Source organism: Eurosta solidaginis, chromosome 3, assembly GCF_040869045.1.
Source record: "Eurosta solidaginis isolate ZX-2024a chromosome 3, ASM4086904v1, whole genome shotgun sequence".
NCBI classification, from domain to species: Eukaryota; Metazoa; Arthropoda; class Insecta; order Diptera; family Tephritidae; genus Eurosta; species Eurosta solidaginis.
Window position 1 is genome coordinate 174,916,717 of NC_090321.1, and position 24,618 is coordinate 174,941,334.

The window sequence follows — 24,618 nt, forward strand, 5'->3', positions numbered from 1 at the left end:
TGTTGTACATATGTAGGTTACAGAATTTTAGTTGGCGTAAACAGCTTTATACTGTTTTCACACAGAAACTTAATGATCTCATTTCACCTGCTAATGAAATCGTAAATTTTTTGCTTTCACACAGAAGTAACTGCTCGATTAGTATGAAGGATGAGACAGACAATCATGGCGGAACGATACAAGGTGGGAGCATGGTGACATACCTACAAACAAACAAAATTCCATGTACTTGTTAATTCGATGGACAAATGTCAAAATCGTACTGCGCCGGTAGTTGATGTATCAAATCAAATAAAAAAGGTTATAATCAGCTGTTCGATGCGGGCACCTTGTATCGTTCCGCCATGTAGACAATGACATTTGCTTTGAAAACTAAGAAGCGGAAACGAAAGCGAAACGTTGCCAACAGAGTTGCATTGTGCTTTTGACTTCATTAGGCATTCGATTAGCTACCCTACAAGATAGGTACCCGTTACCTAATCGATTACTTAATCGTTACCAATAACTTGGTCACCAATTATCGTCTTAATGACTTTTACATTGCTGTCGGGAAAAAGGTAACGCATGCGCTCTCTCAAAATAGTGTACGTGTGACTCGCTTTCTCGCTCTTACCTATTGTGTTTTCGACATTCCTTCTCGCTCGATGTTATTTACATTTTTAAGTTACTTCATTAGGTATGTTTTCGTTATCGCTAACCAAAACATATGCAACAACAACAACACCCCTACAAGACAGGTACCCGTTCCCTAATCGATTACTTAATCGTCATCAATAACTTGTTCACCAATTATCGTCTTAATGACTTTTACATTGCTGTCGTGAAAAAGGTAACGCATGTGCTCTCTCAAAATAGTGTACGTGTGACTCTCTTTCTCGCTCTTACCTATTGTGTTTTCGACATTCCTTCTCGCTCGATGTTATTTACATTTTTAAGTTACTTCATCAGTTATGTTTTCGTTATCGCTAACCAAAACATATGCAACAACAACAATACGGGTAACTGGTCTATCGGTTACCCGTATCGGTTACCTTCTGTAAAATCGCTTTTTCTATGAATGAAACGCGTCCTTTATGTTCAGATAATATTTAATTATAAATTATTCATATATACAATGTTTTTTTAGAATTTAAATTATTGCCTTATTACTCTAGCGAACTTTACATATGTGAATTTTTATATTTATAAACTATATAAATACATTAACGTCTATTCATAGTCGTGCCCTTTCCGAAACCTTGTTTTGAAGTTCTTATTTTTCCTGCGCTGGTAGTGTTGCTCATCAGTTTGCAGTCATATTAGTTTGGTAGGTATAGTAACATCAGACGTAGGGAAATTAGGAAGCATGTCAGGAGTATCACCAGAATCCAAAGAAGCATGGTGATTCGTCACCTCCGTTTTCTTCCATATCCGGATTCATTCCACACTAGTAATTATAAATATCTTGTAGATGCCACATAGGTGTAACCATACCCTCAAGATATTACCGTTCAAATCTTGTGGTGTACACGTAAACTTGTATTTGTTCTAAATTATTCACCACATTCTAAACATAGAAAAGATGTATTAAGTGTTTGCGTAAATACCATTGTGATTACAATATGACAAATATTCAATTCTAAACTTTTCGTTGTTACATCAATTGTTTCAGCGTGTTGTACACGTAAATAAAAATTCATACTTGAATGTATTTTCGTCTTCCAATCGCATAATTTACATTTTAAATAATGACTATTAGGCATATGAGAAATCTCATGGTCCAATAATTTGTTGAAGCTTGGTGTAGCTGCTTGAATAACACAAAATTTACATTTTGCACCACGTTCGTTATATTTAAATTGTAAATGTTCTGGTTTCTCTACACGATGCATAAAGTTTAGATGCTTTTTCCAACAATGTGCTGAATTTAATTGAAATACATACATTGGGCATTGTCTCATGATAAATTTTCCATAAATATACTGAGCCTCTTTATGTAGGCTCTTTTCTTAACATCTAATTCTGGCCGTACAGGATATAACAGTTTTGCTTCAGGTTATAATCCACACTCATACTATTTTCAGATTCTGTTTCATAATTTTCATCATTTTCAACATTGGACTTTGCATCAACATCATTATCATCATCGTCATTTTTTGATAACTCTGTTTTAAGCTTCATATTTATCAAAGGTTCATCTTCCTTAGTATTAGAATTAGAAACATTGTCATCTTCGGTTAAGTTTTTATCAAGTTTAGCTTTTTTCCTAGGTTTAAATTCTTTACTATCCGTACTAGAATTAATACCATCATCAACATTTTTCGTGGTCTGTTTGAGTTTTTAAATTTGCCAATGGTTCGCCTTTATCAGTATTAGAATCAGAATGGCCTTGGCCATCTTCACCGTGTTGCAAAGTAGGCGACACATGTTGGTGTTGATGTTTGCGCATATTGCGGATATGTTGGTGGTTCACTAGTCATTAATTGTTTAGAAGTTTCAACTTGTTGCGTTTGTTGTTGTTGTTGCTGGCTGATGATGTGGTGTTAACGTTTGTTGTACAATTTATTCGGGTGATTGCACATATTGTTGGTGTGTTATAGTGCTGGAAATCCTTCCGATATTGAAAGTCCTTGATTAGTGTAATCCCCACGTAGTGAACTACTCCTGTGACCGCGTCCGCGGTAACTATTACATCTGAAGGCGCTTAAGTTACAGGCATAGCTGACATCGCTTTATAACAGGTTGACTCTAAAGTAAAAACCAAAACAAAATATTAGAATCAGTGTTTATGAATAACATATTTAAAATAAGCTCTTACAACAACGTGATCGGTGGCTACATCCCCGTGAAAGTAGTGTGGTGTTCCTCCTTGTATAAACGTAGATACTGGATGTGCTCAACCGTGCAGTTTTCTTCTAATTTGAGCAAATGTATGTTCTTACAGCCACAGCTGGAATATTTGGGATATTTCTATCCTCACATCGTCAAAATCAAATTACCTAGAATGAAAAAGAAACTCATATCAGTAAGAATAGATTAAAAGTTTTTAATATAAGCCGAAAAGTGTTCCATAAATAGGGCTCCACACATAGCTCTTTTCCAAAGGCACAAGAGAAATTTCAGATAACTAGAATCAGGACCTGGTAAAGTAACTTCAAAGGCGATTTAGTCGCCACTACTTCGTATGCGCATTTCTCTACGCTCCCTTTCGGCATGCATCATCAATTTCGTCATTACTATAAAGGCCATCTTGCTCACAGCAATCCAACAATCTATTTGTCCGCAAATTCGTGGAACTAAATTCATAATGGAAGGTTCCTCTCCAAAAACTCTGTTTACAGACAGTCTTTCGCCGTGAAAACGAGGGCAGTGAAATATTACATGTTCTGCGCCTTCCAATTCGGACGGACAGCTTGGACAGAAAGGATCCTCCTCTATCCCACGCTTATGTAGATATTCCTTCAAGCCACCGTGCCCGCTCAATATCTGTGTGAGATGGTAATTTAGTTTGCCGTGTTTTCGCTCGTACCATTCCGCTATATTCCGGACTAGCATGAAGGTTCAGCGCTCTTTTCTCGAATCTTCCCGCCGTTCTTGCCACCTAACTATTGTTCGTGACCTTGCGGTTTTCTTAGCATCTTCAGATGGTCGGCTGAATCCAATGCCATACAGATCGGCCATTTGACCTGAGAGTAGATCTACTGGGATTTTCCTGGATAAAACATGGATCGCGTCGTCGGAACAGCACATGCTATTCGTATAGCAGTAATGCGGTAGGCTGCTAGTATATCTTTTTGGTGGACCATTTTAGATCTGTGCCATACTGGTGCTGCATATAATATTATTGAGCTGGTTACGTTGGATAATCGCTGACGGGTAGCTTCGCTTGGGCCGCCGATGTTGGGCATTATTCGCGTTAGGGTTCCACTAACTCTAGAAACTTTGTCCCCCACCGCCCTGAAGTGCTCCCTAAAAGTTAGTTTTGAGTCAATGAATACTCCTAGATATTTCAAGGAGGGCTTTGAATTTATTTGAAAATCTCCTATGGTTAGGACCAACTCATCCACAGTCCGCTTTGAGCTCATCAGAACAACCTCTGTCTTATTGCTAGCCATCTCCAGCCACGTGTTCGTCAACCATTCCTCTATTCTTCCCATGGCGTCATTACATAATGCTTGGAGCAGATCAAGTTTCTTGGCCACTGCTACTACGACAATATCATCTGCATAGCCGACAATTTCCGTGCCTCCGGGAAGGTGGTTTTGTAGCACCCCGCCATACACCGCATTCCAAAGAGTTGGACCTAGAACAGATCCCTATCTAATCTATCTATCTATCAAATTATTCGGAGCAGGTACGGAACTTGTCTTGGGACACCCAAAGTGCACCCACGCTTCTCATGGCTCCAGCGGGTTAGCGGCTTCCTAGAACTTAAGCCACTTGCTGCTTCTAGATCTGACATCTGTCAGCTGGAGTCTTAGCCCGGCAAGCGCAGGGCACGAGCACAGAATGAAATCGATCGTTTCCTCCTCCAACTCGCACTTCCTACATCTGCTATCACTGACCAAGCCTAATTTAAAGGCATGTGACGCCAGAAGGCAGTATCCAGTAAGAATACCCGTCATGAGTCTAGTCTACAGTTTAATGATAATAAAAATATAAGAATCAGTGTTTATGAATAACATATTTTAATTAATCTCTTACAACAACCTGATCGGTGGCTACATCGCCATGTAGGTAGTGTGGTGTTCCACCTTGTATAAACGTAGGTACTGTATGTGCTCAACCGTGCAAATTGACATTAGCAGTAACATTATTTACATAAACATAGCTTGGTATTTGTGAAGGCCTCAATATAGCATACATTGGTCCAGTTCGGTGTGCACCAGCCACTGGTACAAACACTTTTGAATGCATAGCTTTCATATAGGATGGATGTCCAGCAGTGCTCCGGTTGTGCCAATATGTAATGGGCTGCTCCGTCTCTTGGTACGGCTGTATAGGTATAGGCGGGTGCAATGTATTACTAGGCTCAAGATCGGAAGGTACATAGATGGCTCGAAGACGCCAGAGGGGATTGGAGCCAGAGTTTTCGGACCCAGAACCAAAATATCAGTAACTCTAAAAGCACATCCGAGCATTTTCGAGCGGAAGTATTCGCCATAAGTTAGTGCGCTAAGCTGAACCTTCAGCGCTGATACCCCAAAGAAACAATTGCCATACTCAGTCAGGCAGTCAGGTTCCACTAAAGGCACCTGCGGCGTTCAAAATAAAGTCAGCACTTGTCCTTCAGTGCGTAGAAAAGCTGAATCAATTAGGAGCACACAACGTAGTACTGTTGGCCTGGGTCCTAGGCCACAGGGGAGTGGAGGGCAATGAGCAGGCGGACTCCATGTTTAATTTGTTGCGTCTCTCCCACAAATTGTCAACCCCCCAGCAGATCCTTGCAGCGGGTCTGCGCCATACTCTCCTCTTCCGGGAAGGTATCGACCCCAATCCGGGTCCTTCTCCTGACCCCAGTACTGAGAAATGGGTTTGCTGCGTTTGCCGAAAAAGAATCTTTTTAGGACGGTCATATATATAAGGGCCTGAAATATTTCAATGAACTTCCTAATCACATAAAAAGTAGTAATAACTTCAATACTTTTAAAAAAAGTTTATTGGAGCATTGTAAAACCCTTCCAATAAGATAGTTTTTTTTTCTTTTATTTTTTTACATGATATACCGATACTGGAGCGCGAAAAGGGAATGGTAATAATGGTAGCAGCAAAATACAATGCACCCGGCCCTAAGGAAAAGAAAATCGGTCGCCACCTGTAACTCCAGACAGTTCCAACAACTAATTTCGCTGGAATTCGGTATTTCCAGCTGGTATTTACTGTTGCTGATCGGAATCATTCGCATTCCGACAGCATAAATATAACAATAAAATTATATAATGTGTAACAAAATTAACGAAAATAAGGCCAAATAAAAGTTGGAGCAAGGGGGATTGGAAACACGTCCTTTTCAACCTCCCATTATATGTTGAGCTGTGCTAATCGGAATCTTCATGCATTCCGACAGCGTCTTTACTAAACAAAGTTGAGGGGTGATTGGATACACTTATTTTCAATTTCCAACATCCAAAGACATGTTTAGCTTCATTGATCGGAGACTAATACATTCCGAAAGCTTAAAATACACATATAATTGAAAAATATAAGTTCCAAATTTTGTTACCTTAAGCTGGGAGCACTGACTCGTCCCTCTGTCACGCTAGTAAATATGCTGATCGGAATCACATGGCATTCCAACAGCATATTCAATAGAAATAAGTGATTATAACAATGAATTGTACTTAGTAGTTTAAGTTTTGGGCCTAAACAGCCGTAATAATAAATAAATTAAATTAAAAAAATAAATACTCTTGTCAGTGTTTCACGTGCAAGGGATGGTTGCATCGGACAGGTTGCTCTGGGCTAGATTCCAAAATCCAGCGTCCTCGTAACTTTTATAAATCTTTTGTGGCTCTTGTTGTTCACGGCCTCATTACATTATGAGGAAATACTGCACCTGAGAACACAGCCGTTTGAAGCTAAAAAACACAAGCATGTCTTCAGTGAACTCCACAAACAGGCGTCGGACCTCTATGCCGGTGATTCCTGTACTCAAAGAACTAGCAGAGGAGGAACGCACTCTCCCTAGGGAAACGAGAGTAGTCACCCTAGCCCAACTTCGAGCTGGATAACGTAACAGGTTAAACTCTTACCTATCCACAATCAACCCGACATACAAAACATTGTCCTGCTTGTAATGTGTCCCCACATGTCACCAACCATCTCTTTAACTGTATTGTGCAACCAACGCCTCTAACACTCCTCTCATTATGGCCCACCCCTGTTGAAACAGAAAGTTTCTTTGGACTCCCGTTAGAGGACATTGATGACAATTTGTGATCGGTCGCACCTATTGGATGGGGCGAAGCACTGCTACTACAACAACAACAGGCGGACAACACGGTAAGAGAGGCAGCAACTGCATGACCCATCAATCCCGAGCCGTTCCTGCCAGTTGGCCCACAGGGGCATCTATTAGTAGAAGAAAGGGAAATAGGGAAGAACACTGGCGCAATATGCCAGGCCTGAGTCAATCTAAGTTACTGTTAGGGGGTTACAGGACAACTCGATATAGGGCATTAATAGGCCTCTCAAAAAGATAACCTAAGAACCCCAACGGCTATTCTTACAAGACACTGTAGACTGAACAGTCACATGCAAAAGTTGGGTATAGTATCGAACAACACATACCGATTTTGTGATGGATCAGCAGACGGTGGACCATATCCTTCTAGATTGCGGCGCAATTTCAAGACGTAGGGCTAAGTTTATGGGCTCACCATGGCCAGAGCATTCCCACATTTAATCCCTCAAGCAAAGAACACTGCTGGGGTTCATCAAGGAAGTCGGCTAGGATGAGGTGCTGTGAAGGAGATGTGCAAGTCACTGTGCAATCCTCAATAAATGATCTATCTATCTACGTTCCAGTAACAAGCACCATTGTGGTACTAGCCCCACCATCTCGGGAACTATTGATATGACTACATTAAACCTTCTAGGGATTGAATATTAATAATGCCGGCAATGCGAAAGTCTGCTAAAATGCACCATTCTCCATGGAATGCTCGATATATAACTTTCCACGTTTTGAAACAGTGATGAAAAGAGCAAAATTTACAATAATTTTAACTGGCTGTGGGTAGTAAGGTGTTGATATCCTCTCTTAACGCAATGTAATGACAACTGCGATGCAGGGGAAATGACAAAAATCTTGCAAATCTACTGATAATAATTCATTTTTCCTCCCCTTCTATGCAGTTCTATGCATACATACATATGTATTTTTCTCTCCAAATGCTAATTAAAAAAATTAATTGGTTTTCACATGAACTTCGAACACTGTCGTATTTGCATTCTTCAGTTGATTATCAACAAAAGCATGACAAATTATCACTAAAAAATTCATACATGTTGCTTATATATTTAATATGGTAGCCAATTTACTTACCCTTTCTGGTGCGATGATTCCTGGACAATCGGGCCTGACTAGACGCGATTTTTTTTGCCTTAAGAGAGCGTGCTTAACGCGAACCCTATCATGTTATGGCACAACTTCATTTCTGGCATTTCTGCTTCTAATGCTTCTAGGATAGCAGCAGCAGCTCCCGGTGGCACCACATAAATAACAGTTGCAGGCCGATCAGTTGCCTTTTTTGCCCGGCTACCTATTCAATTTTAATTCACATTACATTATCTACTATTGCAATTTTTAATCACTACAAATCAATATAAATTATCGAAGCAAATACTGGAAAACCAAGATGCGTAGTTCCAGCCTTTTTTAGGGAAATACATCCAACCAGTTTGGTACCGTATTCCAAAGCATGTTGCTTGTAAAGTACCTTGTTTTTGTAGATTTCCTTTGATTTTGGCATATTCTGAGCTGAATCGCAACCCGGCGGAGATGCTATCTATTAGAATAATATAACATTTTTTTTATTATTTAAAAATGCACATACGTATGAATGAAAATCAGAAAGTAAATAATGTTGTTGTTGTTGTAGCGATAAGGACACTCCCCGTTATGGACTTTGGTGGTCCTTTGCCGGATGCAGATCGGGTACGTTCCGGGAACCATTAAGGTACTAGCCCGACCATATCGGGAGCGATTTAGTTGACATAAAACCTTGTAGGCCATCCCGTCGATTCTATACAACTTAATATGGTAACGATTTAAAAGACGGTGCACCACCCAATTTTTATCAAAAATTATCAAACGTGGAATCAAAAGGCGCGCTTCGAGCTCCGTTTTTATTATTATTTGATATTTTTAAATTAGGTGGTGTACCGTCTTGTAAAACTTTACCCTTAATATTATTTTGGGCGAAGGCCGCCAACGCAAAAAGATGGTCTCTGCAGCAATATTCTTAATTTCCATCACATGTCACAACTCAAATTAATTTAATGTTATTTTGGGCGAAGGTCGCCAACGCAAAAAGGTGTTCTCTGCAACAAAATTTTTAATTTCCGTCACATGTCACAACTAAAAGCACAAGATATTTTTCGTTGTAAACAATTTATATTTTTTTTGCGTTTCAATTTTTCCGGAATAATTAATGAACTGTCATTTCGATGACAGCATGAAACGTCGATGTGTTAGTGGAGAGCGAAAAAAGCTTTGAATGTGTGTGTGAACTGGTTACCTCCGTCTTGTAGGGACGGGTAACTGGCCTATCGGTTACCCGTATCGGTTACCTTCTGTCAAATCGCTTTTTCTATGAATGAAACGCGTCCTTTATATTCAGATAATATTTAATTATAAATTATTTATATATACAATGTTTTTTTACAATTTAAATTATTCCCTTATTACTCTAGTGAACTTTACATATATGAATTTTTATATTTATAAACTATATAAACACATTAACGTCTATTCATAGTCGTTCCCTTTCCGAAACCTTGTTTTGAAGTTCTTATTTTTCCTGCGCTGGTAGTGTTGCTCATCAGTTTGCAGAGTCATATTAGTTTGGTAGGTATAGTAACATCAGACGTAGCGAAATTAGGAAGCATGTCAGGAGTATCACCAGAATCCAAAGAAGCATGGTGATTCATTTCGTCACCTCCGTTTTCTTCCATATCCGGATTCATTCCATACTAGTCATTATAAATAACTTGTAGATGCCACATAGGTGTAACCATACCCTCAAGATCTTTCCGTTCAAATCTTGTGGTGTACAATGAGCAAACTTTTCATAAACATGTACACGTAAACTTGTATTTGTTCTAAATTGTTCACCACATTCTAAACATAGAAAAGATGTTCTTTCATCCACTGATTTCTCATGTTCCTGTATTAAGTGTTTGCGTAAATACCATTGTGATTACAATATGGACAAACAGTTAATTCTAAACTTTTCGTTGTTACATCAATTATTTCAGCGTGTTGTACACGTAAATGAAAATTCATACTTGAATGTATTTTCGTCTTCCAATCGCATAATTTACATTTTAAATAATAACTATTAGGCATATGAGAAATCTCATGGTCCAATAATTTTTTGAAGCTTGGTGTAGCTGCTTGAATATCACAAAATTTACATTTTGCACCACGTTCGTTATATTTAAATTGTAAATGTTCTGGTTTCTCTACACGATGCATAAAGTTTAGATGCTTTTTCCAACAATGTGGTGAATTTAATTGAAATACATACATTGGGCATTGTCTCATGAAAAATTTTCCATAAATATCTGAGCCTCTTTATGTAGGCTCTTTTCTTAACATCTAATTCTGGTCGTACCGGATATGACAGTTTTGCTTCAGGTTATAATCCCCACACATACTATTTTCATATTCTGTTTCATAATTTTCATCATTTTCAACATTGGACTTTGCATCAACATCATTATCATCATCGTCATTTTTTGATAACTCTGTTTTAAGCTTCATATTTATCAAAGGTTCATCTTCCTTAGTATTAGAATTAGAAACATTGTCATCTTCGGTTAAGTTTTTATCAAGTTTAGCTTTTTTCCTAGGTTTAAATTCTTTACTATCCGTACTAGAATTAATACCATCATCTACATTTTTCGTGGTCTGTTTGAGTTTTTAAATTTGCCAATGGTTCGCCTTTAGCAGTATTAGAATCAGAATGGCCTTGGCCATCTTCACCGTGTTGCAAAGTAGGCGACATATGTTGGTGTTGATGTTTGCGCATATTGCGGATATGTTGGTGGTTCACTAGTCATTAATTGTTTAGAAGTTTCAACTGGTTGCGATTGTTGTTGTTGTTGCTGGCTGATGATGTGGTGTTAACGTTTGTTGTACAATTTATTTGGGTGATTGCACATATTGTTGGTGTTGTTATGGTGCTGGAAAACCTTCCGATATTGAAAGTCCTTGATTAGTGTAATCCCCACGTAGTGAACTACTCCTGTGACCGCGTCCGAGGTAACTATTACATCTGAAGGCGCTTAAGTTACAGGCATAGCTGACATCGCTTATATAACAGGTTGACTCTATAGTAAAAGCCAAAACAAAATATTAGAATCAGTGTTTATGAATAACATATTTAAAATGAGCTCTTACAACAACGTGATCGGTGGCTACATCCCCGTGAAAGTAGTGTGGTGTTCCTCCTTGTATAAACGTAGATACTGGATATGCTCAACCGTGCAGTTTTCTTCTAATTTGAGCAAATGTATGTTCTTACAGCCACAGCTGGAATATTTGGGATATTTCTATCCTCACATCGTCAAAATCAAATTACCTAGAATGAAAAAGAAACTCATATCAGTAAGAATAGATTAAAAGTTTTTAATATAAGCCGAAAAGTGTTCCATAAATAGGGCTTCACACATAGCTCTTTTCTGAGAGGCAAAAGGCACAAGAGAAATTTCAGATAACTAGAATCAGGACCTGGTAAAGTAACTTCAAATGAACCTCCACCATGCCTATGCATCTTCCGTTGGCAGGGGTACCCAAAGATACTTTGCTGTTGCATTCATAGAGGACATAAAATTATAACAAGGGACAATTGATTTATGTTACGAAGTAAATTAATTAGACGTGCTATAATAACAAATAAATACAGATGACTGTTTAATCTATTATGCGAAGTTCTTGAATGGATGTTCAAATTGAAATGGACAAATTAAAGCTAAAATTGCTTTCCCCGACTAACCCGGGAACGAATTGATATGGCTACGCCTATCCTTCTTTAGCAGCAGTGCCGTGCACCAGTTCTGTTTTGGACAGGAAAATAAACGTTTGGTTATCTCTAAGTTGATCATATGATACAGAATATACTCGTTTGCTACATCTTATTTTCCCCTGAAAGGTGCATTTGTTGCACCCTGCTGTCTGGCCGCTCACCCAACAGCACCAGGCACGACGGAACTAGTCTTTTTTTATTGGACGTTGTGGTAGCGCACTACCCTCAAGTGGCCCAATGAAACCAGGTTAATCCTGTACACCTCGTGGGACCGCCGTTAGGCATAACGTTACGGGGGGAAGGCGATTTAGTCGCCACTACTTCGTATGCGCATTTCTCTGCGCTCCATTTCGGCATGCATCAATTTCGTCATTACTATAAAGGCCATCTTGCTCACAGCAATCCAACAATCTATTTGTCCGCAAATTCGTGGAACTACATTCCTAATGGAAGGTTCCTCTGCAAAAACTCTGTTTACAGACAGTCTTTCGCCGTGAAAACGAGGGAAGTGAAACATTACATGTTCTGCGCTTTCCAATTCGGATGGACAGCTTGGACAGAAAGGATGCTCCTCTACCCCACGCTTATGTAGATATTACTTGAAGCCACCGTGCCCGCTCAATATCTGTGTGAGATGGTAATTTAGTTCGCCTTGTTTTTGCTTGTACCATTACGCTATATTCCGGACTAGCATGAAGGTCCAGCGCTCTTTTCTCGAATCTTCCCACCGTTCTTGCCACCTAACTATTGTTCGTGACCTTGCGCTTTTCTTAGCATCTTCAGATGGTCGGCTGAATCCAATGCCATACAGATCGGCCATTTCACCTGAGAGTAGATCTACTGGGATTTTCCTGGATAAAACTGGATCGCGTCGTGGGAACAGCACATGCTATTCGTATAGCAGTAATGCGGTAGGCTGCTAGTATAACTTTTTGGTGGACCATTTTAGATCTGTGCCATACTGGTGCTGCATATAATATTATAGAGCTGGTTACGTTGGATAATAGCTGACGGGTAGCTTCGCTTGGGCCGCCGATGTTGGGCATTATTCGCGTTAGGGTTCCACTAACTCTAGAAACTTTCTCACCCACCGCCCTGAAGTGCTCCCTAAAAGTTAGTTTTGAGACAATGATTACTCCCTAGATATTTCAAGGAGGGCTTTGAATTTATTTGATAATCTCCTATGGTTAGGACCAACTCATCCACAGTCCGCTTTGAGCTCATCAGAACCACTTCTGTCTTATTGCTAGCCATCTCCAGCCCCGTGTTCGTCAACCATTCCTTTATTCTTCCCACGGCGTCATTACATAATGCTTGGATCAGATCATAGCCGACAATTTCCGTGCCTCCGGGAAGGTCGATTTGTAGCACCCCGCCATACATCGCATTACAAAGAGTTGGACCTAGAACAGATCCCTGAGGGACACCGCCCGTGGTGTTGTGCTTTCTTAGTCCCTCATCTGTATCAAAAGGGAGTACTTTGTCGCTTAGATAGCTACAAATTATTCGGAGCAGGAACGAGCACAGAACGTAATCGATCGTTTCCTCCTCCAACCCACACTTCCTACATCTGCTATCACTGACAAGCCTAATTTAAAGGCATGTGACGCCAGAAAGCAGTGTCCAGTAAGAATACCCGTCATGAGTCTAGTCTACAGTTTAATGATAATGAAAATATAAGAATCAGTGTTTATGAATAACATATTTTAATTAATCTCTTACAACAACCTGATCGGTGGTTACATCGCCTTGTAGGTAGTGTGGTGTTCCACCTTGTATAAACGTAGGTACTGTATGTGCTCAACCGTGCAAATTGACATTAGCAGTAATATTATTTACATAAACATAGCATGGTATTTGTGCAGGCCTCAATATGGCATACATTGGTTCAGTTCGGTGTGCACCAGCCACTGGTACAAACACTTTTGAATGCATAGCTTTCATATAGAATGGATGTCCAGCAGTGCTCCGGTTGTGCCAATATGTAATGGGCTGCTCCGTCTCTTGGTACGGCTGTATAGGTATAGGCGGGTGCAATGTATTACTAGTCTGCTCAAGATCGTATGGTACATATATGGCTCGAAGACGCCAGAGGGGATTGGAGCCAGAGTTTTCGGACCCAGAACCAAAATATCAGTAACTCTAAAAGCACATCCGAGCATTTTCGAGCGGAAGTATTCGCCATAAGTTAGTGCGCTAAGCTGAACCTTCAGCGCTGATACCCCAATGAAACAATTGCCATACTCAGTCAGGCAGTCAGGTTCCACTAAAGGCATTTGCGGCGTTCGAAATAAAGTCAGCACTGGTCCTTCAGTGCGTAGAAAAGCTGAATCAATTAGGAGCACACAACGAAGTACTGTTGGCCTGGGTCCTAAGCCACAGGGGGGAGTGGAGGGCAATGAGCAGGCGGACTCAATGTTTAATTTGTTGCGTCTCTCCCACAAATTGTCAACCTCCCAGCAGATCCTTGCAGCGGGTCTGCGCCATACTCTCCTCTTCCGGGAAGGTATCGACCCCAATCCGGGTCCTTCTCCTGACCCCAGTACTGAGAAATGGGTTTGCTGCGTTTGTCGGAAAAGAATCTTTTTAGGACGGTCATATATAAAAGGGCCTGAAATATTTCAATGAACTTCCTAATCACATAAAAAGTAGTAATAACTTCAATACTTTTAAAAAAAGTTTATTGGAGCATTGTAAAACCCTTCCAATAAGATACAGTTTTTTTTCTTTTATTTTTTTTACATGATATACCGATACTGGAGCGCGAAATGGGAATGGTAATATTGGTAGCAGAAAAATACAATGCATCCGGCCCTAAGGAAAAGAAAATCGGTGGCCACCTGTAACTCCAGACAGTTCCAACAACTAATTTCGCTGGACTTCGGTATTTCCAGCTGGTATTTACTGTTGCTGATCGGAATCACTCGCATTCCGACAGAATTAATATAACAATAAAATTATATAATGTGTAACAAAAATAACGAAAATAAGGCCAAATAAAAGTTGCAGCAGGGGGGATTGGAAACACGTCCTTTTCAACCTCCCATTATATGTTGAGCTGTGCTAATCGGAATCTTCATGCATTCCGACAGCGTCTTTAATAAACAAAGTTGAGGGGTTATTTTCAATTTCCAACATCCAAAGACATGTTTAGCTGCATTGATCGGATACTAATACATTCCGACAGCTTAAAATATACATATAATTGAAAAATTTAAGTTCGAAATTTTGTTGCCTTAAGCTGGGAGCACTGGAGGATTGGAAACGTTGTAATGAGTGGATCCCAGACTCGTCCCTTTGTCACGCTAGTAAATATGCTGATCGGAATCACATGGCATTCCAACAGCATATTCAATAGAAATAAATGATTATAACAATGAATTGTACTTAGTAGTTTAAGTTTTGGGCCTAAACAGCCGTAATAATAAATAAATTAAATTAAAAAAATAAATACTCTTGTCAGTGTTTCACGTGCAAGGGATGATTGCATCGGACAGGTTGCTCTGGGCTAGATTCCAAAATCCAGTGTCCGCGTAACTTTTATAAATCTTTTGTGGCTCTTGTTGTTCACGGCCTCATTACATTATGAGGAAATACGGCACCTGAGAACACAGCCGTATGAAGCCTAAAAACACAAGCATGTCTTCAGTGAACTCCACAAACAGGCGTCGGACCTCTATGCCGGTGATTCCTGTACTCAAAGAACAAAACTAGCAGAGGGGAACGCACTCTCCCTAGGGAAACGAGAGTAGTCACTCTAGCTCAACTTCGAGCTGGATAACGTAACAGGTTAAACTCTTACCTATCCAGAATCAACCCCGACATACAAAACATTGTCCTGCTTGTAATGTGTCCCCACATGTCACCAACCATCTCTTTAACTGTATTGTGGAACCAACGCCTCTAACACTCCTCTCATTATGGTCCACCCCTGTTGAAACAGAAAGTTTCTTTGGACTCCCGTTAGAGGACATTGATGACAATTTGTGATCGGTCGCACCTATTGGATGGGGCGAAGCACTGCTTCTACAACAACAGCAGGCGGACAACACGGAAAGAGAGGCAGCAACTGCATGACCCATCGATCCCCAGCCGCTCCTGCCAGTTGGCTCACAGGGGCATTTATTAGCAGAAGGGAGGGAAAACAGAGAACACTGGCGCAATATGCCAGGCCTGAGTCAATCTAAGTTACTGTTAGCGGGTTACAGCACAACTCGAATTAGGGCATTAATAGGCCTCTCAAAAAGATAATCTAAGAACCCTAACGGCTATTCTTACAAGACACTGTAGACTGAACAGTCACATGCAAAAGCTGGATATAATATCGAACAACACATACCGATTTTGTGATGGATCAGCAGACGGTGGACCATATCCTTCTATATTGCGGCGCAAATTCAAGACGGAGGGCTAAGTTTATGGGCTCACCATGGCCAGAGCATTCCCACATTTAATCACTCAAGCAAAGAACACTGCTGGGTTCATCAAGGAAGTCGGCTAGGATGAGGTGCTGTGAAGGAGATGTGCAAGTCACTGTGCAATCCTCAATAAATTATCTATCTATCTACGTTCCGGTAACAAGCACCATTGTGGTACTAGCCCCACCGTCTCGGGAACTATTAATATGACTACCTAGGATTGAATATTAATAATGCCGGCAATGCGAAAGTCTGCTAAAATGCACCATTCTCCATGGAATGCTCGATATATAACTTTCCACGTTTTGAAACAGTGATGAAAAGAGCAAAATTTACAAAAATTTTAACTGGCTGTGGGTAGTACGGTGTTGATGTCCTCTCTTAACGCAATGTAATGACAACTGCGATGCAGGGAAAAAGACAAAAATCTTGCAAATCTACTGATAATAATTAATTAATGCCTCCCCTTCTATGCAGTTCTATGCATACATACATATGTATTTTTCTCTCCAAACGCTAATTAAAAAAATTAATTGGTTTTCTCATGAACTTCGAACTCTGTCGTATTTGCATTCTTCACTTGATTATCAACAAAAGCATGACAAATTATTTAATATGGTAGCCAATTTACTTACCCTTTCTGGTGCGATGATTCCTGGACAATCGGGCCTGACTAGACGCGATTTTTTTTGCCTTAAGAGAGCGTGCTTAACGCGAACCATATCATGTTATGGCACACCTTTGGTGATGCAAAAAATCAAAGCCATTTCTGCTTCTGGGATAGCAGCAGCAGCTCCCGGTGGCGCCACATAAATAACAGTTACATGCCGATCAGTTGCCTTTTTTGCTCCGGCTATTATTCAATTTTAATTCACATTACATTATCTACTAATGCAATTTTTAATCACTATAAATCAATATAAATTACCGAAGCAAATACTGGCAAACCAAGATGCGTAGTTCCACCCTTTTTTAGGGAAATACATCCAACCAGTTTGATACCGTATTCCAAAGCATGTTGCTTGTAAAGTACCTTGTATCCTTGGCAAATGACACGTGAATCTGCATTTAGTTGTAGATTTCGGTAGTAGTGCAGTTTACGGTACCCACCCTAAAGTTGGGCCAAGATTTTCGAGTGAGGTATCAAAAGACGCGTATTAATCTCGAGAACAATAATCCGAAGACGGAAAATTTGCAGTTGTCCGGAGATATTTGCAGTTGAAGTTGGCGATTTTAATATGGTTGTTGTTGTGTTTTACCCACAAAAAAAATTGTGCATCACCGTGGCGGTAGCCACGGCTATACCACACACCCGGACTTGGCATGGCGTAGCCCAGGGTTATTTTTTATAAGCGCGGCCGAAGGCCGCCAATGCAGAAAGGTGTTCTGCGCAAAAATACTATGGATCCCACCCCCGGTTTCGGAGGGACCCGGGGTCTTTTTTCGCTTTTTCGTTAATATCTTTTGAACGGGTAAAAAAAGTAAACTTCCGCTTTCGGATTCTTGATCTAGACGTGAATGCGCGTCTTCTGATACCTCACTCGAAAATTTTGGCCCAAATTTCGGTGGGTACCGTAAACTGCACTATTACCTAGATTTCCTCTGATTTTGGCATATTCTGAGCTGAATCGCAACCCGGCGGAGATGCTATCTATTAGAATAATATAACATTTTTTTTATTATTTAAAAATGCACATACGTATGAATGAAAATCAGAAGGTAAATAATGTTGTTGTTGTTGTAGCGATAAGGACACTCCCCGTGATGTTGTTGTTGTTGTAGAAATGCTCGCCCCACCTAATAGCCGCGACCGATCACAACTTGTCATCAATATCCTCTAACGGGAGTCCAAGGAAACTTGCCGTTTCAACAGGGGTGGACCATAAGGAAAGGGGTGTTAGAGGCGTTGGTTCCACATTACAATTGAAGAGATGGTTGGTGTCATGTGGGGACACATTGCAAGCGGGGTATACATTTTGTATGTCAGGGTTGATTCTGGATAGGTAAGAGTTTAACCTGTTACAGTATCCAGAACGAAGTTGAGCAAGAGTGACATGCGTTTCCCTGGGGAGTATGCGTTCCTCTTCCGCAAGTTTTGGATAATTTTCGTTAAGTACTGGATTCACCGGGCAATTCCCGGCATAAAGGTCCGACGCCTGTTTATGGAGTTCACCAAGGACCTGCTTGTGTTTTTTCACTTCATACGGCTGGGTTCTCAGGTGCCGTATTTCCTCAAAATGCTTACGGAGATGACTCCTTAAGCCCCTAGGCGGTGCTGGTTCATCAATCAGATGTCTGTTGGGATGCCCAGGTTTCTGGGTATTCAACAGGAACTGTTTGGTCAGCATCTCATTTCTCTCCCTGATGGGGAGTATTCTCGCCTCATTATGCAGATGGTGTTCTGGGGACATAAGAAGACAGCCCGTGGCGATTCTGAGAGCACTATTTTGGCAGGCCTGTAGTTTCTTCCAGTGGGTGATTTTTAGGCTTGGCGACCTTATGGGTGACGCGTAGCACGTACTCGGCTGGCTAATTGCTTTGTATGTAGTCATGAGCGTTTCTTTATCTTTTCCCCAAGTACTGTCAGCGAGGGATTTGAGGATTTTGTTACGGCTCTGAATTCTCGGAACAATTGCGGCTGCGTGCTCACCAAAATGTAGATCCTGATCAAACGTCACACCTAATATTTTGGGGTGTCGGACAGTCGGTAGCGTAGTGCCATCGACGTGGATGTTCAAAATGGTCGACATTTGGGGCGTCCATGTTGTAAATAAGGTCGCGGAAGATTTAGTCGGTGATAATGCCAGGTTTCGCGAGGCGAAAAAACTGGAGAGATCAGGGAGGTAGCCGTTTATTTTATTGCATAGTGCATCGATCTTTGGGCCTGGGCCTGTGGCCATTATTGTGCAGTCATCGGCGTAGGAAACGATTTTGACTCCTTCCGGTGGTGAAGGTAGCTTAGATATGTAGAAATTAAACAAATGTGGGGATAGGACACCACCCTGTGGCACCCCCTGTTTAATTCTTCCTTGGTTTTGATGTTTCGTTTCTAAATTGCACCGATGCCTGCCGACCACCCAGATAATTTGTGGTCCACCTTTTAAGACATGGGGGAAGGGTAGACCCTTCCAGGTCCTGCAGTAACGAGCCATGGTTGACCGTATCAAAAGCTTTTGATAGGTCTAGCGCTACGAGTACTGTTCTATGGTGGGGGTATTGATTTAAATCGCAATTTATCTGGGTGCTAATGGCATTCAGCGCGGTGGTAGTGCTATGGAGTTTTCTGAAGCCATGCTGATGAGGGGCTAGCTGCAAATTTACTTGGAAATAAGGGAGCAGAATGGCTTCAAGCGTCTTTGCCACTGGCGATAGGAGAGATATCGGACGATACGACTCACCTATGTTAGCTGGTTTCGCAGGCTTTAGTAGCGGGACCACCTTGGCCATTTTCCATTTCTCAGGTATGACAAAGGTGGAAAGAGACAGATTGAAGACATGTGCTAAATATTTGAACCCCTCTTTCCCTAGGTTTTTAAGCATCGGCATGGCTATGCCGTCTGAGCCCACTGCTTTGGATGGTTTAGCACGACCAATGGCGTCCTCAACCTCTTTAGCGGTGATGGTGATTGGTGACGCGCTGAATTTGTGTTTATGTGCGCGTCTATTGCCTCTCCGTCTATCTTTGTCGACCGTAGGATGCATTATATATTGTCGGCAGAAAGCGCTCGCGCATTTTTCGCGTCCGACAGCACTTTGTCGCCAAAGGCGATGGAAACTTTATCTTTGTGCTTAGTCGGATTCGATAGGGACTTTACGGTGGACCAAAGTTTACCCACACCGGTAGAGAGGTTACAACCTCTTAGGTGCTCCTCCAAGACAGCCCGTGGCGATTCTGAGAGCACTATTTTGGCAGGCCTGTAGTTTCTTCCAGTGGGTGATTTTTAGGCTTGGCGACCATATGGGTGACGCGTAGCACGTACTCGGCTGGCTAATTGCTTTGTATGTAGTCATGAGCGTTTCTTTATCTTTTCCCCAAGTACTGTCAGCGAGGGATTTGAGGATTTTGTTACGGCTCTGAATTCTCGGAACAATTGCGGCTGCGTGCTCACCAAAATGTAGATCCTGATCAAACGTCACACCTAATATTTTGGGGTGTCGGACAGTCGGTAGCGTAGTGCCATCGACGTGGATGTTCAAAATGGTCGACATTTGGGGCGTCCATGTTGTAAATAAGGTCGCGGAAGATTTAGTCGGTGATAATGCCAGGTTTCGCGAGGCGAAAAAACTGGAGAGATCAGGGAGGTAGCCGTTTATTTTATTGCATAGTGCATCGATCTTTGGGCCTGGGCCTGTGGCCATTATTGTGCAGTCATCGGCGTAGGAAACGATTTTGACTCCTTCCGGTGGTGAAGGTAGCTTAGATATGTAGAAATTAAACAAATGTGGGGATAGGACACCACCCTGTGGCACCCCCTGTTTAATTCTTCCTTGGTTTTGATGTTTCGTTTCTAAATTGCACCGATGCCTGCCTACCACCCAGATAATTTGTGGTCCACCTTTTAAGACATGGGGGAAGGGTAGACCCTTCCAGGTCCTGCAGTAACGAGCCATGGTTGACCGTATCAAAAGCTTTTGATAGGTCTAGCGCTACGAGTACTGTTCTATGGTGGGGGTATTGATTTAAATCGCAATTTATCTGGGTGCTAATGGCATTCAGCGCGGTGGTAGTGCTATGGAGTTTTCTGAAGCCATGCTGATGAGGGGCTAGCTGCAAATTTACTTGGAAATAAGGGAGCAGAATGGCTTCAAGCGTCTTTGCCACTGGCGATAGGAGAGATATCGGACGATACGACTCACATATGTTAGCTGGTTTCGCAGGCTTTAGTAGCGGGACCACCTTGGCCATTTTCCATTTCTCAGGTATGACAAAGGTGGAAAGAGACAGATTGAAGACATGTGCTAAATATTTGAACCCCTCTTTCCCTAGGTTTTTAAGCATCGGCATGGCTATGCCGTCTGAGCCCACTGCTTTGGATGGTTTAGCACGACCAATGGCGTCCTCAACCTCTTTAGCGGTGATGGTGATTGGTGACGCGCTGAATTTGTGTTTATGTGCGCGTCTATTGCCTCTCCGTCTATCTTTGTCGACCGTAGGATGCATTATATATTGTCGGCAGAAAGCGCTCGCGCATTTTTCGCGTCCGACAGCACTTTGTCGCCAAAGGCGATGGAAACTTTATCTTTGTGCTTAGTCGGATTCGATAGGGACTTTACGGTGGACCAAAGTTTACCCACACCGGTAGAGAGGTTACAACCTCTTAGGTGCTCCTCCAATTTCGCCCGCTTGTGTTCATCTACAAGCAATCTGATGCGTTGGTTTATATCCCTTATTTGGGGGTCGCCTGGGTCAAGCTGTCTTATAAGGTCACGTTCTCTCACTAAGTTTGCGGCCTCCGCCGGGAAGTGGGGCCGGATTTCGGGAATTCTCCCGGCGGGAATGAAATGTGCCGAGCCGGATTTAATGACCTTACGGAAGGCACGCTCCCCTTGGCGGGCATCAGTCGGGATAGGGAGGGCAGCTAGGCGGCTGTCTGTAAAGGATTTATATTCTTCCCACTTTCCTTTTTTGAAGTTTATGAAAGTGCGTTTTTCAGTGACGATGAAGTCGGCGTTACGCTCAAGCGAAATAAGTATGGGCAGGTGGTCGGATGCCAATGTTACCATCGGCTGCCAGTTGACGCTGTTTACGAGTTCTGCGCTTACGATTGAGATATCTGGCGAGCTGTGACAGCTTCCTACCATACGTGTGGGGGCGTCTCCGTTTATTGTGCAGAACGTCGTTTCTTCTATTTGATCCGCCAACATCTCACCCCTACTGTCCGCCCGCAAGTTTGAATGCCATAGATCATGATGGGCATTGAAATCGCCTAAGATAATGCGATTGTTGCCAGTGAGTAAGGCCCTGATATTAGGGCGGTATCCACTGGGGCAACAGGTGGCAGGAGGGATGTAGATGTTGATGATTTCTAGGTTTGCATCGCCTGACCGGACAGATAGGCCTTGACGTTCTAAGACATTGTCCCTGCGGTCGATGCCAGGATCAAATATGTGATATTGCACAGAGTGGTGTATGATAAACGCGAGACCGCCTCCAATTCCGCTTTCGCGGTCTTTCCTGTGGACGTTATACCCAGAGCAGGTCTGCAATGCAGATCTTGCTGTGAGTTTAGTCTCTTGAATCGCAGCAATGCGGATGTTGTGCCGCTTCATGAAATCAACTATCTCCGTAATCTTCCCAGTTAGTCCATTACAGTTTAACTGCAGAATTCTGAAGTGCATAAGGGGAGACGTCGCCACTTTGGGGGTAAGTGACGGGTGACTACGCCTGGGTTGGGGAAGGCCAGGACGCAATTGCTGTTGTGGCCCTGGGACTGGGCGTCCTTGGGCAAGCATTGGGGTACCCGGATGATATGGGTTTGCGGCCTGGCAAAATGGGCGATGAAACCCGTCGGGGGGTTGCCATCGCGGAGACCAGAACATATAGGGAAGTGGCACCACCCAAGGCAGGAGCTGCATTGGGCGGATGTCGCAAACATATATATTCTGTGCTGGCAAACGGTGCAAACGGAGGTAGGGACTAAGAGTCTGTTTCCCTGACCTACACGATTGCTTCCGGAAAATAGGGGTGGAGAAGACGGGGGCAGGGGCTGCTGCTCAGCATTGCTTCCGACTCTACAACGAAGATTGTAGTTATGAGTGGTAGCAGCTGTTTGAGTTGTTGGCGCCGTGGGGCGCGAGCAGCAGCGGGTACTTGTTGTGGCTTGCTGAGCAGCGGGGCTGCTGGAAGGTAGTGGGGAGCGCTTAGACGTAGACTACGGGACGCCCTTAGGCGTGAACAGCAAGGAGCCACAAAAGATTTATAAAAGTTACGTGGACGTCGGGTTTTGGGATCAAGCCCAGAACAACCTGTCCGATGCAACCATCCCTTGCACGACACCCTGAACAGAGTATGACCGTCCTAAAAAGATTCTTTTCCGGCAGATGCAGCAAAACTATTTCTCATGACCGGGGTCAGGAGACGGACCCGGATTGGATTCGATGCCTTCCCGGAGTAAGAGAATATGGAGCAGTCCTGCTGCAAGGAGCTGCTGGGAGGATGACAATTTGTGGGAGGGACGAAACAAATTAGATGGGGTCACACTGAAATGACAGTCCTTGGTCGGGAAAAATCCCGAATCGCTCCGGTACATAGAACCGACTGCCTTGGGAAGCGACACTCCCCGTGATCGACTTTGTTGGTCCTTTGCCGGATGCAGATCGGGTACGTTCCGGGAACCATTAAGGTACTAGCCCGACCATATCGGGAGCGATTTAGTTGACATAAAACCTTGTAGGCCATCCCGTCGATTCTATACAACTTAATATGGTAACGAATTAAAAGACGGTGCACCACCTAATTTTTATCAAAAATTATCAAACGTGGAATCAAAAGGCGCGCCTCGATCTCCGTTTTTATTATTATTTGATATTTTTAAATTAGGTGGTGTACCGTCTTGTAAAACGTTACCCTTAATATTATTTTGGGCGAAGGCCGCCAACGCAAAAAGATGGTCTCTGCAGCAAAATTTTTAATTTCCGTCACATGTCACAACTAAAATTAACTTAATGTTATTTTGGGCGAAGGCCGCCAACGCAAAAAGGTGTTCTCTGCAACAAAATTTTTAATTTCCGTCACATGTCACAACTAAAAGCACAAGATATTTTTCGTTGTAAACAAACATATTTTTTTTTGCGTTTCAATGTTTTCCGGAATAATTAATGAAGTGTCATTTCGATGACAGCATGAAACGTCGATGTGTTAGTGGAGAGCGAAAAAAGCTTTGAATGTGTGAGTGAACTGGTTACCTCCGTCTTGTAGGGTACTAATGAAATAATAATAGAATCGAATTTTGTAGGGAAGATTGAGCTCAATAAGCGTCTTAATGTAGAAAACTGCCTTTATTATTCAATAAGCCGTCTGTGTGAAAACAGTATTAATATAGCAAGAATATGAAATAATAGAAACATGAAAACAACAACCTTAGTATGTGCATATGCCTGCAAACAATGGTAATTTCAAATATAGTTGTGCGTAAGTATATAAGCAAATTTTTAGAGCAGGGATTCCCGACATCCCCGCCCCCGTGAATCAGGAAGATTCACCATCATCAACGTCCAGGACAGCCAGTTTGGAAACTGCTTGCCGTTTTACTCCACTAGTAGTTCGTATGTCTGCACACCGTATTTCCCCATCGGAGCCAGGGTACACTTGCTCGACTTTGCCACGACACCATTCTTTACGTGGAGCATTTGGGTCACATACAAATACCAAGTCACCTTTTTGTATTGGCTTCTTTCGCTGGCACCATTTCACCCGTCGAGTTAAGGTTGGCAGATACTCAGATATCCACCGCCGCCAAAAGTGATCT

The 24,618-nt window shown here is 42.2% G+C and overlaps 1 protein-coding gene and 2 long non-coding RNA genes across 4 annotated transcripts in view; 1 reads left to right on the forward strand and 2 right to left on the reverse strand.

Annotated features, from left to right (window-relative positions):
- The window catches only part of LOC137244642 (cell division cycle 5-related protein-like), a 110,944-nt gene that overhangs the window by 54,959 nt on the left and 31,367 nt on the right, over positions 1 to 24,618 (forward strand). The window lies entirely within an intron of this gene.
- Positions 1,071 to 9,201, reverse strand: LOC137244637 (uncharacterized). The gene is made up of 4 exons (XR_010951135.1): positions 8,885 to 9,201; positions 8,027 to 8,243; positions 2,798 to 2,978; positions 1,071 to 2,727 (listed from the first exon to the last, which is right to left on the reverse strand). It is a non-coding gene; the product is annotated as an uncharacterized lncRNA (long non-coding RNA).
- Positions 9,397 to 23,945, reverse strand: LOC137246795 (uncharacterized). Of its 2 annotated transcripts, none has more exons than XR_010951701.1 (3): positions 23,718 to 23,945; positions 11,108 to 11,288; positions 9,397 to 11,037 (listed from the first exon to the last, which is right to left on the reverse strand). It is a non-coding gene; the product is annotated as an uncharacterized lncRNA (long non-coding RNA). The 2 variants fall into 2 exon arrangements; XR_010951700.1 differs by lacking the exon at positions 23,718 to 23,945 and adding an exon at positions 16,786 to 16,978.